The sequence below is a fragment of the Mustela erminea genome, chromosome 4 (genome assembly GCF_009829155.1).
Source record: "Mustela erminea isolate mMusErm1 chromosome 4, mMusErm1.Pri, whole genome shotgun sequence".
NCBI classification, from domain to species: domain Eukaryota; kingdom Metazoa; phylum Chordata; class Mammalia; order Carnivora; family Mustelidae; genus Mustela; species Mustela erminea.
In genome coordinates this window covers 92,846,267-92,864,979 of record NC_045617.1, presented here as the reverse complement: position 1 = coordinate 92,864,979, position 18,713 = coordinate 92,846,267, and the positions used below count along the sequence as shown (strand labels likewise).

At 41.4% G+C, this 18,713-nt stretch overlaps 1 protein-coding gene across 3 annotated transcripts in view; it reads left to right on the top strand.

Moving 5' to 3' along the window:
* Positions 1 to 4,619: 4,619 nt before the first annotated feature.
* The window catches only part of RCAN2 (regulator of calcineurin 2), a 264,623-nt gene continuing 250,529 nt past the window's right edge, over positions 4,620 to 18,713 (top strand). Inside the window, exon 1 of one of the 3 annotated variants that reach the window (XM_032340163.1) lies at positions 4,620 to 4,815. The gene's annotated coding sequence lies outside the window, so the exon portion shown is untranslated. Of the gene's footprint in view, positions 4,909 to 18,713 lie in introns of all 3 variants that reach the window. The other 2 variants (XM_032340162.1, XM_032340161.1) reach the window with 2 other exon arrangements.

Here is an 18,713-nt window from a genome sequence, read left to right as displayed (position 1 = left end):
AGAAAAGATAGTCTTTTCAAGACATAGTGCTGAAACAACTGGACATCCACATGTGAAAAAAATATGTTATATACACAGACACAGACCTTAAATCCTTCATAAAAATTAACTCAAAATGCAGGGCGCCTGGGAGGCTCAGTGGGTTAAAGCCGCTGCCTTTGGCTCAGGTCATGATCTCAGGGTCCTGGGATCAAGCCCTGCATTGGGCTCTCTGCTCAGTGGGGAGCCTGCTTCTCTTCCTCTCTCTCTGCCTGCCTCTCTGCCTATTTGTGATCTCTGTCTGTCAAATAAATAAATAAATAAAATCTTTTAAAAAAATTAACTCAAAATGTATTATATACCTAAATATAAAATGCTAAAAACTATAAAACTCCTAGGACATAAAATAGGACAAAATCCAGATGACCTTGGGAATTATGAAAACTTTTTAAATAAAACAATAAAGGCATAATCCATGAAATAAATCATTGATGACATGGAACTCAATAAAATTAAGAACTTCTGTTCTGTAAAAGACACTGTTAAGAGAATGAGAAGTCCAGTCACAGAGTTGGAGATATTATTTATAAAATACATATCTGATAAACAACTGTTTTTCGACCTATAAAAGAATTTTTAAAAACAATAACAAGAAACGATATGAACAACAAGAAAGTGAACAACCAAATTAAGAAATGGGCAAAAAATCTGAACAGGCATCTCACCAGAGAAGAGATATAGTTGGCAAATAAGCATATGAAAAATGTTCAATATCATTAGGGAACTGTAATTAAAACAACAATTAGATTCTGCTACACACCTATAATAATGGTGAAATTTCAAAACATTGACATTGACAAATGCTGCTGAGGATGTGGAACAACAGGATAATTTCACACATTTCTGGAGGTGAAGCAAACTGGTACTGCCACTTTGGAAGAGAGTTTGATGTTTTCTTACATAGCATAGTTTTACAGTATAATCCAGCAATTGCACTCCTTCATATTTACCTAAATTGGTTGAAAATGTTTTTATAAAAACCTGAAGACAGATGTTTATAGCAGCTTTATTCATAATTGCTAAAAATTGGAAACATCCAAGATGCTTTTTAGTAGGAGAATAGATAAAGAAACTGTGACCCATCCAGAATATGGACTATTCCTCAGAGTTAAAAAGAAATGCATTCCCAAACCCCAGAAACACATAAATGCATATTACTAAAAAGAAAAAAAAGAAAGAAATCAATCTGAAAAGACTACACACTGTGTAAGTTTGACTCTATGACATTCTGGAAAAGCAGAACTTACAGAGACAGTGAAAACATCAGTGATTCTCAGAGGCTAGTAGGGAGGGAAGGAGGAACACAGAGGATTTTGAGAGCAGTGAAACTCTCCTGCATATGAGTATAATAAGGGATATGTCATATACTTGCTAAATCTCAAAGAATGTACAACACTCTAAGTGAACCTTAATGTAAACTCTAGTATCAACTAACTCTATGGTTGATACTGATGTGTCAAAGGAAGTCCATCAATTGTAAAAAATGTACCAGTTTGGTGGAGGATATCGATAATGAGGGAGGCTATGTCTTTGTGGGTGCAGAGAGCATATGGCATATATCCATACCTTCCATTCAATTTTGTGGTGAGCCTTAAATTTAAAAAATAAAGTTTATTAAAATATAAGAGTACCCTCTTGCATTGTTGGTAGAAATGCAAACTGGTACAGCCATTCTGGAAAACAGTATGGAGGTGCCTCAGAAAGTTAAAAATAGAACTACCCTATAATGGAGCAATTGCACTTCTAGGTATTTATCCAAAGGATATAGAAATAGAGCCTCAAAGTGGTACATACACCTGGATGTCTATAGTAGCATTACCAATAATGGTCAAACTATGGAAAGAGCCTAACTATCCGTCAACTGATGAATGGATAAAGAAGATGTGGTGTATCGATACAATGGAATATTACTCAGCCATCAATATGAATGAAATCTTGCCATTTGCAATGATATGGATGGAGCCAGATTGTCTTATGTTATGTGAAATTAATCAAAGAAAGACAAATATGATATGATTTCACTCATATGTGGAATTTAAGAAACAAAACAGATGAACATTTGGGAGGGGGAAAAAAGAGAGACAGGAAAACAAACCAAAGGAGACTCTTAAGGACAGAGAACAAATTGGAGCTTGATGGAAGGGGTTGGGCAGGGTATGGGCTAGATGAGTGATGCATATTAAGGAGGGCTTTTGTGATGCACTGAGTATTGTATCTAAGTGATGAACCACTCAGTTCTACTCCTGAAACCAATATTGCACCAAATGTTAACTAACTAGAATTTAAATAAAAATTTGAAACAAACAGGGGCACCTGGGTGGCTCAGTGGGTTAACCCTCTGCCTTCAGCTCAGATCATGATCTCAGGGTCCTGGGATCAAGTCCGGCATCAGGCTCTCTGCTAAGCAGGGAGTCTGCTTCCCCTCTCCCCCGCCCCCTCTCTGCTTGCCTCTCTGCCTACTTGTGATCTCTGTCTGTCAAATAAATAAATAAAATCTTTAAAAAAATTTTTTTGAAACAAACAAAAAGAGAGTACTGTATCTTAGTGGAGAATACTGCATCTTAGTGGGAGGAAAATGACTATGTTTATTTTTTATAACAGCTAAGATACATTGAATGTTACATATATTACTTTATCTTCACATTGAATCTTATGTCTTTCAAAGTTTCTGCAATAAACATATTACTTCCATCATCATAAAATTTTCTTTGTATTTACGAAGAAATATATATTTATATATTTACAGAATAGATACTATTAAGATCAAAGTCTGCAGGTTGGTGATGATTCTAGGAACTACTTACTGCAAATGAGATTTTGTTTGGAGGATTAAGGATGTTTTACAGGGGAGTCTTGGAGTGATTGAGACATGGTGACTATCTTTACATATTTGAAACACAGTCAGTTGGAAAAGGAGTTGGATTCTGTCTCCATGGCTTCAAAAAGTGAATTAGAACCAATGAATGAAAATCCCAGGAAGGCAAGTTTGGGCTCAGTATATGAATGCCTGTTCAGATGATTCTTTTTTTTTTTTTTTTTTCTTTTAAGGATTCATTCATCCTGAGAGAGTTGGGGGCGGGTGTAGGGAGGGGTGGAGAGAGTGGGAGAGAAGCCAACTCCCTGCTGAGCTTGAAGCCCACCCAGGACTCCATCCCTGGAGCCTGAGATCATGACCTGAGAGGAAATCAAGAGTCCTTTGTTTAACTGGTTGAGCCACCCAGGAATCTCAGGAACTACAAAATTCTATTAAAAAAATGTAATTCATCTATATCAGTGGATATTTATGAATTTATGCATCCAGAAGTTTGGAAGAGTAGGAATCTAAGGCCATTTTAAACTCTGAAATTCTGTCTTTATTTATATTAGTGCAGATGAATCAGAGTGACAAGCTAAGGTTTACCCTTTTGGTTTTGTTGTTCCTTGCTTTTGCTTAAGATGAAATTTTACATCAACCTTGGAAAACACAAGGTGGTGTGTGGCTGAGGGAAGAGTAATTGTGAAACTTATCCACAGCTTCAGTGCAATTTTAATATTGTTATCAGGAAACAGAAAGGCATAAAAAGCAAAAGGAAAAAAGGCTTATTTGTATAGCAATTAGAAAGATAACAGAATATAAAACTGATTTGAATATTATTTACTCCCTCTGCGAGTTGGTCCGCACTCCCACCCCGACCCGGCCCTTCTTCCTTGAATTTTCCCCACTTTCCCTGATCTGGTCTTGTACACGGCTGACTGACTTTCTCCTGCCATCAGCTTTTGTGACCCATGAGCCACAGGCTTCCTCTGGCTCAGAATTGCTTTATTTTGTAAAGCAGACACGTCTACCTTAAGTTTGTTGAGCCTAGAATCTGATTCACATTTAGCCGTTCACTGTATGATAGCAGCCTCTCACTTGTCACCGGCTCTCACACAATAGGAGTCCTTGAAGCCCTCTGTCCCCAGGTCTGGTGGCAGCGAATCCTGGCAAAGCCGGGGAGCCCGTGCAGGGCACCTTGAGCGCGTGGGCGGGGCGGACGCAGGTCTCCAGACAGAGGGCGCCACACCCACCCGGCGCAGACGCTCCGCGGACCGTCCGGGGGCTTCCCGACCTTTCCTCCACCGGAGTCGGGGGGCTCAGTGTGCGTGTGAGAAAAGTCTCTCTTCCAGTACTCCTCACCCACAGTTTGCTTCTCCGCCAGTTTCTTCTGGGCTGTCGCTGCCTAGTCATCCCTAGCTTCACCTATCAGCCCCCTGCCCACTCCGACCCCTTAGCAAGCCCCCTCCCGGCGGTGACCCCGGGGAGCCCTCCCTGCTGGGGTTGGGACTCCTGAGCACCGGCATCTGCGCTAGGGGTCCAGAGGGGCTACTCCGCTTCCTGGGCACCCCGAGTGGAAAGCGGGGTGTGTGTGTTGGGGGGGCGGTGCTGAGGGCAGGGGGCAGCCCGGGGAGCAGAGCGGGTGCGGGCTCGGGAAGGGCGCCGGGTCAGGGGGGAGGGGAGAAGAGGAGGCCACACAGGGGCTTTCGGTTTCCTGGGGTCTGATTGGAGGTTGGCCCGATGAGTCGGAGCTGGGGGCGCGCCCATCTCCGCTGGCTCCTGCGAGAGCCGCCGGCTCGGCCCCTCCCCGGAGCCGCTTTGTCCCGGCTGAAGGCGGCCGAGGTTGCGGGGAGAGCGGGCGGGAGGCAGACAGCCGGGGACACACGGACCTCGAGACCGGGAGGCGGGGCGCGCCGCGCACGGCCCCACGCTCAGGCCCGCGGGCACCGCGCCCGCCCCCACGCGCTCGCACCGGCCGGCAGGTGAGCAGGCAGCGTCGCGCCCGCAGTAGCCGGCCCCGCGGACTTCCGAGCCGCCGCCTCAGCCTCTGCCGGCGCATCGCGGACGCCCAGCAGGTCGGTTATGTAACCGTACTGGCCCGCTCGCCCCTGCGCCCTGTCCTGTTGGGGCTGCGCGCTGCTCCCGGGCGGTGCGGGAGGACGCGGCAGGGGGCGGGCGGGCGAGCGCGGTGGGATTCCAGGGCTGAGCTGGGGGGGCGGCAGCGGCGGAGGGAGGGACGGTGGTCTGCTCCAGCTGTCAGCCCCCGCGGTGGCCTGCTGTGTGTTGTGTGGGGGAGGGTCTCCCTTGAAGAGGGCACGGGTCTCAGAGAGCCCCTGCCCCATTCCTAGTGGCTCAAGGATTCGCCTTTCCAGTAGCAGCAGCAGGTGCATAAGTAGAACAGCGAGGATGACGCCTGTGGCCCCCGGGACTGAGGTTTGGAGAGGGGGAAAGGGCAGGTGGACTACACTCTGAGGGGAAAAAAAGGAGAAAACGGAGAAACTCCTTTCCCAGTGCTTGAAAAGAAGTGCCGGGGAGGAGGAAGGTACTTTGAGGCGCAGCGGGCTGGGAATTGTCCTGCCTCGGATTAGCGGGCATGGGTCATCTAAAAATAACTTCGAGTTTGAAAAGTGAAATAGAAGGGAGTGCAGTGTGCCGAGTTTGTCTGCCTGTGGGATGCTTCGCTCTGGAAGTCACCTGAGGGAACAGGCAAATCCCGGCCGCCTGGCCTCACTGGTTTCCAGGGTGTCTCGGTTTGACTTTTAGTTAATGATTTATTCTCCAAGGCACTGCTGTCTTTTTCTGACCCCAGATTGAATTATAGCAGAGCGCATGTTTTGAATCTTCCTATTTCCTACATTGGTATAGAAGTGTTAGGTAGACATCCAATGCAGAGTTCGCTGCCCAAGCTTTTTTTTTTTTTTTTTTTTTTTAAATATATCATTTTAGTAAAAACAAAAGTTTCTGGGCTCCCTTTAACATACAGTTTCACAACTGAAGGTGAAAAAATGCTACAGCATTCCAGTCCATACTTCTTCCCCGCTTCAGCTAGAACCCCACTTAATGTGTCACACATAGGCTTTAGGAAAAGTAGGACATTTTTAAAAATGCCACTCAACTTTCTCACATATTACATCAACAGCAAAACACAGGGCAAATATATCACAGGTACAGGGCAACACTTGCTAACTGGCCCCTTCCATTCTGGGGAAACAGTGAAGTTGGAAAATCTCAGAAGCTGGAAAGGATCAAGAAGCAGGTCAGCATTGACTGTGGAACAAGGCAGGGGAGTTAGCATTTGGCTGCTTTTCAGTCTGCCCATTGATTTTCTTTAGCCTTAGAGCTATTATCTTAAGTACAGTCATTGCATTGAATTAGTCTAAAATGTGAGTTGCACTTTGCTTTCAAATCTACTGCAAATCCAATCAGCATTTATTGAGCACCTACTACCCGAGTCCAGTCCATGGAATTTTGTGAGGGAAAAATGTCCTCAAATAAAGGTTCAGGATTGCAAGAGCTTTCAGAATGCCTTGTGTGTGCAGGTCCTGCAGAACTGGGCTAAATCTGGGAGGATGTGTTGCTCTCTCTCCATTGATGAACATTTAACAAGCCTAAGTGGGAACTTGAGAGCTTTGCCATTTGCAAGTTCATACCACACTCTTTTGAAAACTACTTACATAATCGTTTGCAGTTAGTTATATATAACAGAAACTAGCTTTAATTGAGATCAACGTTGATAGTCACTGAGGTCTCATTTTATTATTCCTTTTACTTTGGGTACCACCCACTTGATTTATTCAGCAGTATTTTGTCCCACCTGTACTGTGTGTTATGTAGGTCCTGTGGCAGAATATAAATGAATGAGACCTATGCCATTCAGGAATCAATCTAGCAGAAAAGAAGGATAAGAAAATAGGTGATAGTGTTCAACACGATGAATGGTTGATGGAGAAAGGAACAAGTTCTTTGAATGTCCAGAGAAGGAAGGGTGGAGGGAATCTGGAGGAGCTCGCAGAAAGGTTTACATTTGGACTGCATTGCAGGAAGCAGTGCAGTTTTCTAGAGAAGGAGCTAAGTAGGTGTTCCACATGGAAGGAAAGTTTATGTTGAAATAACATCTGGGTGCTCTGAAGTGAGGGAGTGGCAGGAGAGTTTGCGGAGGGGGGGGGGTGTGTTTCAGTGAACCCAGGATGTGAATCTATCCTATGGAAGAGGAGAAATTATACAGCTTTTATGGGAGAAATGATTTGATCTAGTTTGTATTTTGCACAAGTGACATTGGAGGTGATTAGTAGGTGGGGTTGCAAGGGAAGGAGCTGAGAGTTTAGACCACAGGAGTGATCCAATCAAAAATAAATAAATAAATAACATTCGTCGTGCCTGAACCAGGTAGAATGGAGAAAGAGAAGAGAGATCTTCAGAGAGCTTTTGCAGGAGGAAAATCAGTGGCACTGGGTCACCAGTAAGGTAGTGATATAGAAGGAGTTGATGTCTAGATGGATGGTGAGGTTTTTAACTGAGTTAGGAGTGAAGTGAGAAAGATTAGGTTTGAAAAAGATGGGAAATTTTAACTGAAATCGTGTCCTTTAAGATCAACAAGACAAGGATGCTCACTCTTGACACACAGTTCTGGAAGTCTTAAATACAGAGCAATTAAGCCTGAAAAATAAATAAATGAAAGGCACAAAGTAAGAAGGGAAGAAGTAAAACTGTCTCTATTTGCAGATGACATATACATAGAAAACTCTAAAGACTCCAGTAAAAAAAAAAAAAAAAAAAAATCTTTTAGAACTAATAAACAAATTCAATAAAGTTGCAGAATATAAAATCAATATGAAAAAATAAGTTGCATTTCCATACACTAATAATGAGCTATCAGAAAGAGTAAGTAAAGAAAGGATCCCATTTATGATTATATCAATAAGAACAAAATACCTGGGAATAAATTTATCAAAGGAGGTAAAAAGACTTGTACACTGCAAACTATGATATCGATTAAAGAAACTGAAGAAGACACAAATAAATGGAGAGGTAGTCCATGCTCATGGATTGGAAGAATTAGTATTGTTAAAATGTCCATACTACTCAAAGCAATCTACAGATTCACTGCAATACCAATGGCATTTTTCACAGAAATAGAACAAACAGCCCTAAAATTTGTATGGAACCATGAGGACACCAAATAGCCAAATCCATCTCAAGAAAGAACAAACTGAGGGTTGCTGGGGGGAGGAGGATGTGGAGAGGGTGATTGCGTTATGGACATTGGGGAGGGTATGTGCTATGGTGAGTGCTGTGAAGTGTGTAAGGCTGATGATTCACAGACATGTACCCCTGGGGCAAATAATACATTGTATGTTAATAAAAATAATTAATAATTTAAAAAAAGAAAGAATAAAGCAGGAGACTTCAGACTTTCTGATTTTAAACTATGTTGCAAAATTATGGTATCCGGAACAACATGGCATAAAAACAAATACATAAATCAATGGAGCAGAATAGAGCAAAATATACCCACAATATATGGTTATTTTATGACAAAGAGTCAAGAATGTACAATGAGGAAAGAATAGTATCTTCAGTAATGGTGTTGGGACAACTGGACAGCCATATACAACAGAAGAAAACTGGACCACTGTCTTACACCATACACAAAAATTAATTCAAAATGGATGAAAGACTTGAATGTAAATTTGAAGACATGAAATTTCTATGAGAAAACATAGAGGGTCATCTCCTTGGCAATGATGTCTTGGATTTGTTAACAAAAGCAGTTGAAAACAAAAGCAGAAATAAACAAATGGGACTATATCAAACTGAAAACCTTCTTCAAAACAAAGACCCGTCAGCAAAAGGAAAAGGAAACCCACGGAATGGGAAAAGCTTTGCAAATCATTTATCCAAAGTATGTAAAGAACGCATATAACTCAATAGCAAAAAAATCCAAACCATCCAATTAAAAAATGAAGACAAAGGATCTGAATAGACTTTTTTTTTTTCAAAGAAGACATATGCATAGCCAATAAGAACATAAAAAAGTGCTCAACATCACTAACCATCAGGGCAGTAGAAATCAAAACCACAATGAGATAGCACCTGACACCTATTAGAATGACTATTATCAGAACAAAACAAAACAAAACAAGGGATAAGTGTTAGCAGGGATGTGGGAAAAAGGAAATCCCTGTGCACTGTTGGTGGGAATATAAATTGGTGTGGACATTATGGAGAACAGCATGGAAATACTGCACCATCTCACTTATATGTGGAATTTAAAGAAACCAAACTCATAGATCGGGGAACAAATTCGTGGTTACCAGAGAGTGGGGAATGGGAGGTGGGAAAAAAATGGGAGAAGGGGGTCAAAAGGTACAAACTGCTAGTTATAAGATAAATAAGCCCTGGGATGTAATGTATAGCATGGTGATTATAGTTAATCCTGTACTGTATGTTCGAAAGTTGTATAGAAAGTAGCTCGTAAAAGTTGTCATCATAAGAAAAGAAATGTGTAACTGCATGAGGTGATAAATGTTTACTAAACTTATGGTGGCAGTCACTTTGCAATACATACAAACACCAGATCATTATGAGATACACCTAAAATAAATACGATGTTATGTATTAATTATATCTCAATAAAACTGAGGGAAAAGGGCAGTTACTGAGAAAGAGTAGGTTTGAGAAGAATGGGGAATTTTTACTTTCAGCCTCAAATGAAAGTGCTCACTAGGCAATTTTATTTTCAAAGGTAATTTATTTCGGATGCTAAATCTTCTACTCATCTTATCGCCATTCCTGAGACTGTTAGGGCTGCCTTTAGAGAATATGGAGATGAATTTGATAGCAGGAGGCTGTTTCTACCTACTACCCCAAAGGCGAAAGAATGAACTGTCATTTATGTGCACTAGTAGTTGTAGTACAGTAAAAATAATTTTAATGATAATAACAATATAACATTCATTCATTGTTTATGCCGAGCACAAAGAAGTTAGAGCTCTGTGAATTACCATGTTTGACCCACACGATAACAGAATAAGGCTATTGTTATACTCATATAATTGATAAGAAACCCAAGGCAAAGAGAGGGTATGTTATCTAGGCCACACAGTTAATAAGAGGTGCACTCAGGCCTGACCAGTGTGAATTAATATCATTGGAATAAGTCCTACGAGTCTGGATTGTGTTTTTTACCCTATGCTTGAATATTTGTGGCTGATGTTGTAAAAGAGAATAGCTCTGAGTCAGAAGTCCTGGCTCTATACCTGATTTGTTGTATGACCTCTGGGCTCTATACCTGATTTGTTGTATGACCTCTGCAAAGTCACAGCCCTTCATGGGCTTTAGTTGTTGTGTATTAGTGGGAGAAGCAGTTGACTAGATATCTCAAGAGTCTTGACATTTTCAAGTCCTGCATCATGTCTCAAATTTTGCTAGAGAGCCACTGACTTAGGTTAAAATCATGCCTGGTCATTTTTAGTTTATTCTTATTTAATTTAATTAATTAATTTATTTAGAGGGAGAAAGAGTGCGAGGGGGAAAGGGGCAAAGGGAGAGGGAAAGAGAATCTTAAGCACATTCCATGCAGAGAGAAGCTCAGTCTCTCATTCCTGAGATCATGACCTGAGCTGAAATCAGAAGTCACCCGCCCAACTGACAGAACCACCTGGGTATCCCCTGCCTGCTTCCTTTTAGAATAGGAATACTACTACTACTCTTATTACTACCTCTTTTTCCTCTTTTTTCTCCTCCTGCTCCTCCTTCTTCTTAACAATATAATGGTTCAAGGGTTCTGTACATTACTCAGTGCTCATGGATAAGTGTACTCTTACTCCCCTTTATTTCATCCACCCTCCCAATCACCCCCTCTGGCAACCATGTTTGCTCTCTGTATTTAACAGTTTGACTTTTGTCTTCTGTTTGTTTGTTTTGTCTTTTTTCTTAAATTCCACACAGGAGTGAAATATTAGGGTATTTGTCTTTATCTGACTGACATAGTTCCCTTAGCATCACACCCTTTAGATCCATCCACGTTATTGCAAATAGCAAGATCTCATTCTTTTTTTTATGGCTGAGTAATATTCCATTGTATGTAAATACCATGTCTTCTTTATCAGATCATTTGTGGATGGACACTTGGGCTGCTTCCCTGTCTTGGTTCTTGTAAAAAAATTGCTGCAGTAAACAGAAAGGTGCACATATCTTTTTGAATTAGTGTTTTTGTTTTCTTTGGGTAAATACCCAGTAGTGGAATTCCTAAATCATATGGTATTTCTATTTTTAGTTTTTTTTTTTTTTTAAGATTTTATTTATTTATCAGACAGAGATCACAAGTAGGCAGAGAGGCAGGCAGAGGGCGGTGAGGCTGGGAAGCAGGCTCCCTGCTGAGGAGAGAGCCCGATGCAGGGCCCTGGGATCACGACCTGAGCTGAAGGCAGAGGCTTTAACCCACTGAGCCACCCAGGCACCCCTATTTTTAGTGTTTTGAGGAACCTCCATACTGTTTTCTACCGACAGTGCTGGGCATGGAGCCTGCTTGAGTTTCTTTCTTTCTCTCTCTTTGTCCCTACCCCACTTGCAGCCTCTCTCTCTAAAATAAATAAATGAATCTTACAAAATTTAACAAATGAAAAAGACTAACTCAATTGAGGGCATGCCCTTAACAGTTTGATGTGAACTAGTCATGGTGCAGGTACTAACAGGGATGTCTGATGTTGGGGAGCCCAGTTCAGTGAGGGGAAACCCTAAGGGGCACTGAAGTGGAGGACTGATCAGTTTATTTTAGGTGTGCCACTCAAATTCCATGAGACTTAAGTTCCTCATCTCTGAATAATTGGGGTGACTAATGTACATGTTGCAAAGCTGCTATAAGGGGTAACACAGATGACAGAAAGCAGGCCCTGTGCACCGGAGTGCCTCATTGAATGGGCTCAGTCAGTGGGCGTCCCCACCTCTTACCCCCAGCAGAATAGACAAAGGGAGGTAGAGCGTTTCTTAAGAAAGCCTTCTCCTACTTCATAGTTCTGCTCAGGACCACCCCTTAAGAGCATCATTCCTCTACCTTAGAAAGTCGTAGATATTGGGAATATAAAAACACATGGGAAGTTAAAACCTTCCAAGATGTGAATCTCAAAGTATCCATTAGTAAATTACCCTCTTCCATGTAAAGAAGCTGCAAGATTCCATAACACAAAGTTTTAGGTTCCTCTTTTAACATTTCCTAAATATCAAGATTACTGTAAAGAAATAGTATGCCTAGGGTTGGCAATCCTGGATCCCATTATTATGGGATTATTACTATGGCAGCAAATAAATGTCGACAGAGTGACTTCCTACTCTCTGTTTGTGTGTATGCTTCCTTTGCCTTTAATGTGTTCCCTGTACTTGTGTTACCAGCTGCCAGGTGTCATATGTTGTAGGCTAAATTGATTAATCAAGTTGAAGATGTTTTAAGAAGCAGCCTTGAACTCAACCGAAGCTGTTTTTAAGTCCCTTAAAAATGTGTATGATCAGGGGCGCCTGGGTGGTTCAGTGAGTTAAGCCTCTGCCTTCGGCTCAGGTCATGATCTCAGGGTCCTGGGATCGAGTCCCGAATCGCATCAGTCTCTCTCTGCTCGCCAGGGAGCCTTCTTCCCCCTCTGCCTGCCTCTCTGCCTATTTGCGATCTCTGTCACATAAATAAATAAAATCTTAAAAAAAAAAGAAAAAGAAAAGCATACGATCATGAATGGTACTTTCTGGAAGCTAACAAAAAGTTTCCAAAAATAGCTCAAACTTCCTCAAGTTCAGAATGCCCACAGAAAATATTTTCTATTATTAGTATGGAAAAGAGACTTATTTTCTCATCTGATTTCCCCATACACAACTCACTTTGACACAGGGATGAAACTTGCGTTTCCTAAGCTTTGGAATGAATGCATAAGAAGATACCTAACACTTAACAGTTGCTGTTGGACCAAAGGATTGTATAATTTGGGAGCCATATCCTAGCTTTTATTCCTGTTGCCTTAGTTCTTTGTGGGAATGACTGCTTTGTTGTTTCACGTACTTGGGATGTGCCTACTACAAAATATGACAAGTTCTTTGAGGGCATGGGCCATCCCCTAATGCTCTTCTTACGGAGTTGGGAATAAAGTAGAAAAAGGGTAAACTTGGCATGGAAAGTCCTGGATTCTCATCTTGGCGCTGTCACTTTCCAGCTATGTAACCTTGAGCTTCCCATTGACCTCCCAGTTACAGGAGCTGGCATTTGCTGAATGCTGTCCTTGTTCCAGACACTGTGCTCAGCACCCTGCATACGTTACCTCATTTAATCCTTACAACAACTCCACTGTGCGGGTATTATCGTCACTATTTACAGAGGAGAACATGCTGAGGATCAGGGGGAACAAGTCACTCAGAGCCCAGTCTCTGAATTGCGATTTTTCTTAGCTCTAAAAATTAGGAAAAGAATACTTGATCTTCCCACCTTTCAGAGTCGTGGGGATAAAATGCTGTGAGTCTGTGAATGTGCAGTGAAAAAACGCAGTGCCCTGCACGGATGTTAAGGATGCTTGCCACCAGGGGGATCTCCCAAGAGATCAGTTATAGTTGGACCTGCTATAGCCCCAGGTCTGTTTGGGGAGGCAGGGCTGCTGTGTATAAAATGCTTTTATAGAATGCATTATGAAAACTGTATTTCCTGGCCGTGTTTACTTCAGGTTGTTCATGATGCCTGTCTTTTTCAAGGGTAACTTACTTGTTGTCAATACCAAGACTTGACCAGACTGGGCCAGGAGGAACCTGACCAGGGCAGAGAACTAGGTCCTGTTGGTGAAGGGGAAGTGGACAGCATGATTTACAGACAAGAGGTAACTGCCAGAAGGGTGTTTTAGTACAAACAGGGAAGACTGAAAGCCAAAGCCAAGGTCGAGAAAGACATGGGCGTTATGTGAGGTGTAAGAAATCATCACCAGAGCTTAAGTGTGAGAGACGGGTGGGACATGGAATCTGCTCAGGAAGCCTAGAAATATTCCCCAGTGTCTGCTGAAGCCTGTCTACTTAGCAGGAAAATTAGAGACCCTTTGGCCTGATTTTATAATGGCTTCTTTTTCTTGGACATACGTGCTTTCTGTAAAATTTTAAAAAAGTGAAAGCGGAAGAGTATAACAAGAGAAAATTAAAAAATCACATGTATCACCATGAGCAAACAATAATTAACACAATTAACATTTGTTGTATGTCCTTTTGGGCTTTTTATATGCCCTCCCAATGTAGAATTGGGATCAAACTGTGTGTAGAATTTTGCACTCTGTGCATTTCACCAAACATTTTAAATAACTTTTCACGTGAAGTCAAAATACTTGTGAACTTTGTTTTCAGTATCTGCAGATCATTCCCCTGTATGATTTTACCAGATTCATTTACCTTCCCCCCATTGTTGAACATTTAGATAATTCTCAATGAACCAAGTTACCAAATTACTTTAATTCCAATAGATGGACCTTTTTAAGGCTTTCTCCGTATGTTGACATTGCGTTTACTTGTTTTTCCAGGAGGTTGTTGTAACTAACATCTCCAAGAGCAGTGCATCAGAACGTAGGTGTCCCCTCTGTCCTGCTTACAAGCAGTTTCTTGGTGGAAGTGAGGGGTGGTTGGTGTTAGTGCTTTCCAGAGATAACCTTTACTCTGGAAATGTACCTCCTTAACCATTGCTTCAGGGAGGTTGGTGCTTTTTTTTGTGGGAGTTGAGAATGTGTGGGTGGAGAGATCTGGTAGCTTTTACATGCGTGAGTGTTTATAGGAGCGTTGACTATAGTGGATTCACTTTTCTCCCAGTGTTTTTGTTATCTGGGGCTTGGTATATGATGCCATGGGCCATGTGGAGCCAGAACCCTCGAAGATGCCATTGCAGCCTCTTGAGCTACTAAAGCTGACTTACACTAAGTAGAATAAGCAATCTCTGTTTAAAGGAACACTGGTTCAGTTTGCCTTTAAATCCCGAAAAATATGCACAGCAAATTTGCATCCTTATTTGCTTGAGTTGGGTTTCACCGGTTCCCTTCCATGGCTGTCAGGGCCTTTGTGGGGAAAGCCTCGGACAGGCATGTCTTTTTCACCTTCCAGGAAATGAAACAATGCAGAGGACACTCTTTCGGATAAACACCTTGGATTTTTCCATTGGAATCTTCTTAAAAATCACTTAAACGGTTATTCTAGAATTTTATTTTGAAGATTAATGAGATTAGTCTTTCACCAAAAGTCTCTGCATTCACTCTTAGGCTATCATCCACCATGTTGGCTATGTTGACCAATTTATTGAGGTAAACTGCCAATTTGTATCATTTTCCTCCCATGAAATTTTCAGCAAGACAGACTACATGAATATAATTTATTTTTTTATTTTGACTTCTGTCGCCATTAAAGATAAAAGTCTAGTAATGGGGTCTCACCAGGACAAATCAAAGTCCAATTTATACATATCTCTTGACGTTTAAAAATTTGTCCAGAAAGAAATTATTTATTTGATTATCAGTATCATATGAATTTTGAAATAGAGGATGGTAAATTCAGATAAATTAATGGTAGTTCAAACAAAAATTTATATGCTCAAGAGCCAAGTCTCAACTTTGACAAGTGAAAGCAAAGTATTAGTTCATGAATATGTTAATTTTTTCTGCTGTGTTGCATAAGTGATACTCATTTGATCTTTTATGATGTACAAACAACCGTTTATAAAAAAGGTTAAATTTTGGTCAGGCAAGATATTCAGCAACTGATCTATCATAAATGTGTTTATTTGGTGTCCTTTATTTTCTTATTTTTCTGTCTCGGTGATTTCTTTGTCACTCACAGCTGTTGTTGAGCATTAAACTTCAAAATCTGATAAGGTGGCATCTAGGTGAAGCTCTGAATTGAAACGCTTGCTTAGTCAGGTTTTCAACGCGGACCTTCTGACCTGTGTCTAAGCGCCACAGTTCATGGAGACCCCAAGGGGATTCTTGGTCCACATCTTGGTTGTTGACTTGGTTTCTGCCTCCTGGGATCTCGTGGGTAGGGAGAGGGGATTCCTCCTTTTGGTCTGCAACTACACTGGGAGGGCTGGTGTCCTTCTGGAGGGCCGGGGAGGTTGGCATGGCCCACCACCTATGTGCGGACCCATTTGGAAATGTCTCTGGGTAGAGGTGAGATAAACGGTAAACGTGGAGAGTTCTCTTCTCTTCTGTGACATGCAGGTAACTCTGATTCAAACCTTCCTTCAGGCTGCGTGAAAACTGTCCAGACCATTAAATCAGAAACTGAGGATGTTAAGAAGTTTAGCCTGACTCTACATAGGCTCAATTGTGTATTAGTGAAATTATTAATAGCTCAATAATTAATTATGTGGGGGACAGTCCACAGTGGTCCTGTGGGAAGACCCAGATGTGTGGTTTTGTCTGTGTGGTTCTCTGCTTTTTTCATGCTTCTTTTTATTAACCTAAACAGCTCCCGGGAGGCCACTAAACAGGCACTGTAGGGATGACCCTGTTATTCATGAAAAGGCCTTCAGGGTCTCCAAATGTGGAAACCTCCAAATGTAGTGGCTTCTCATGAGGCTTCTAGTTTTATTCTTTAAAACTGCTTTTTAAAAATCCCACATTTAGGTATGATTCTACTTTTTGCAAAGGCTCTTGTCTTGAGTGAGAAGGCCCAGTCGTATACCATACCTTCAGTGTTTCTTCTCTAATTGAATAGAACCTCTTCCTCAAAGGACACCTGGGTGGCCCCGTCTGTTAAGCATCTGCCTTCGGCTCAGGTTATGATCCCAGAATCCTGGGATCAAGTTCTGCATGGGGGTTCACTGCTCAGTGGGGAGTCTGCTTCTCCTTCTGCCTGCTGCTCCCCCTGCTTGCGCTCTCTCCCTTTCTCTGACAAATAAATAAATAAAATCTTAAAAAAAAAACACCCTCTTTCTGTTGGCCCAGCTGTCATGATGCTCTCATAGCCATGCCTGGCTATTGTCTTACAACTCAATCCAAGGTGTGATACTATAAGAAGGTTATTTTACCTGAACAAAATTAGAAATACATTAATGGATATGCATGAAAACCAATCCTAGGTATTTTTATGACAGTATAAATTTCAAGGGCATATCGTTAAGGAAAGAAGATCCAAAGAATAATAAAGATGAGAGACATTCACCAACTGGTGTGTGTGTGGGCTGTTTCCAGTGTTTCTGGGAGGCTGATGTGGTGGATTTCCCAAGAGATCCCAACAGCACCGTTCTGCACCACCTCCCATTGACCATGAGTTCTCTTTGAGTTACTGTTTTTCTAGAAGGCTAATTCTAGATCATGACAGAGTCCTCCCTCTGACTTTGTTCAGAGACTTTCCCTTTAGGATCTGTCACCCACATTCTTCTTCTCAGGGACCCTCATCTCAGTGATCCTAAGGCTTTGAAAAGCTGAAGTAATAACTTCTTCCTTCTAAAAGACTGGGTAAGCAAGTAAAGATATAGATAATCTTCCTGAAGTGGGGGAAATAAAAAAGAAGTGATGTTCTGATGGTAGAATATAAACACTTTGCTAAAGGATATTTTTTTAGTGTAAAAAGAGAAATTTGTAGTCATTTGAAATCATCTAAATTTAAGAACATCTAGTAGAAATGGGTCATTATTTAGTTTGGCGACAGATCCTCCCTGAGACAGTTGTTTTCTTTGCCAGATGTTTTTTTATTCAGTTTTAATTATTCTTTTTTGATCAGACCAGTCCTTTCAGTGATTTTCCAAGATTATATCTCTTTTTGCTTTTGAGTTCCTACTATTGAGATAGGTTTTTTTTTTTTTTTAAAGATTTTATTTATTTATTTGAGGGAGAATGAACAGAGGGGAGGGACAGAAGGAGAGGGAGGAGCAGATTCATACTGAGCAAGGAGCCTGACACTGGACTGGACCCTGGGATCATGGCCTGGGCAGAAGGCAGATACTTAGCCAACTGAGCCACCCAGGCGCCCCTGAGATACGGGTATGCAGTTTTCATAGTATCCTACTCATTGCTTAGTCCGTTCATATACCTCTTTTCTTATCCTAGAATTGGTGGTGGCTTATTTTTAATGTGCTAATACCATTACGAGGTTATTCCTCGTATACTGGAGACCTTCTGTCAGTCTTGTCTGCTGTCAATCATGTCAATGTAAATGCTGCCAAATAGGTACATTCCTTTTCCTAATTACAAATTGACTTTTTTTATGGTTGCTTATTAGTGAACCCCAGGAGACCAATAATAATCATTGAGACAGGGCTGCTAGAGACCAGATATTATTTGTTCAATTTCCTCGTCTAATAAATAATGAACCACTAAGCTGTTTATAAATAAATCAAAAGTCCTTATAATAAATAACAAAGAAGCAGTTGCATACAATTTGCAGATATAGAATGTTATAGAAAGGCTACAAATAATAATCAGGATAAGAACCTTTTTACTAATGAGAAATAATTTAGAGCACATTTCAAACTGTATAAAATTATAGGTGGACATTCTCCTGTTTCCGCTTCTTAAAATTGTCTTCCTTCAGGTTCCTTCTTTTCTGGATTTCCCAAAGCCCTGAGCTCTCCTCAAAGGAGCCACTGTTTTTTTTTTTTGGAGCCTATATTTATGGCACATACATGGGCTAATCTTTATATCTCACTCACTCATATATTCCTTCCTTCTTTCATTCATTCATTCATTCCCTCATATATTCATTCATTCCCTCACACCTACTATGCACCAGGTCTATGCCTACTGGGGGATGAAAGCCAGGAGGGCAGAGTCCTTATCTTCAGTAAGGTAAGAGTCCAGTAGACTCGCAGCTTACTTGTTTACCTACACCTCTGCTGGACACTCAGTACCCGGAGGCTGAACTGCCTCAACTCCTTAGTGCTGTGACC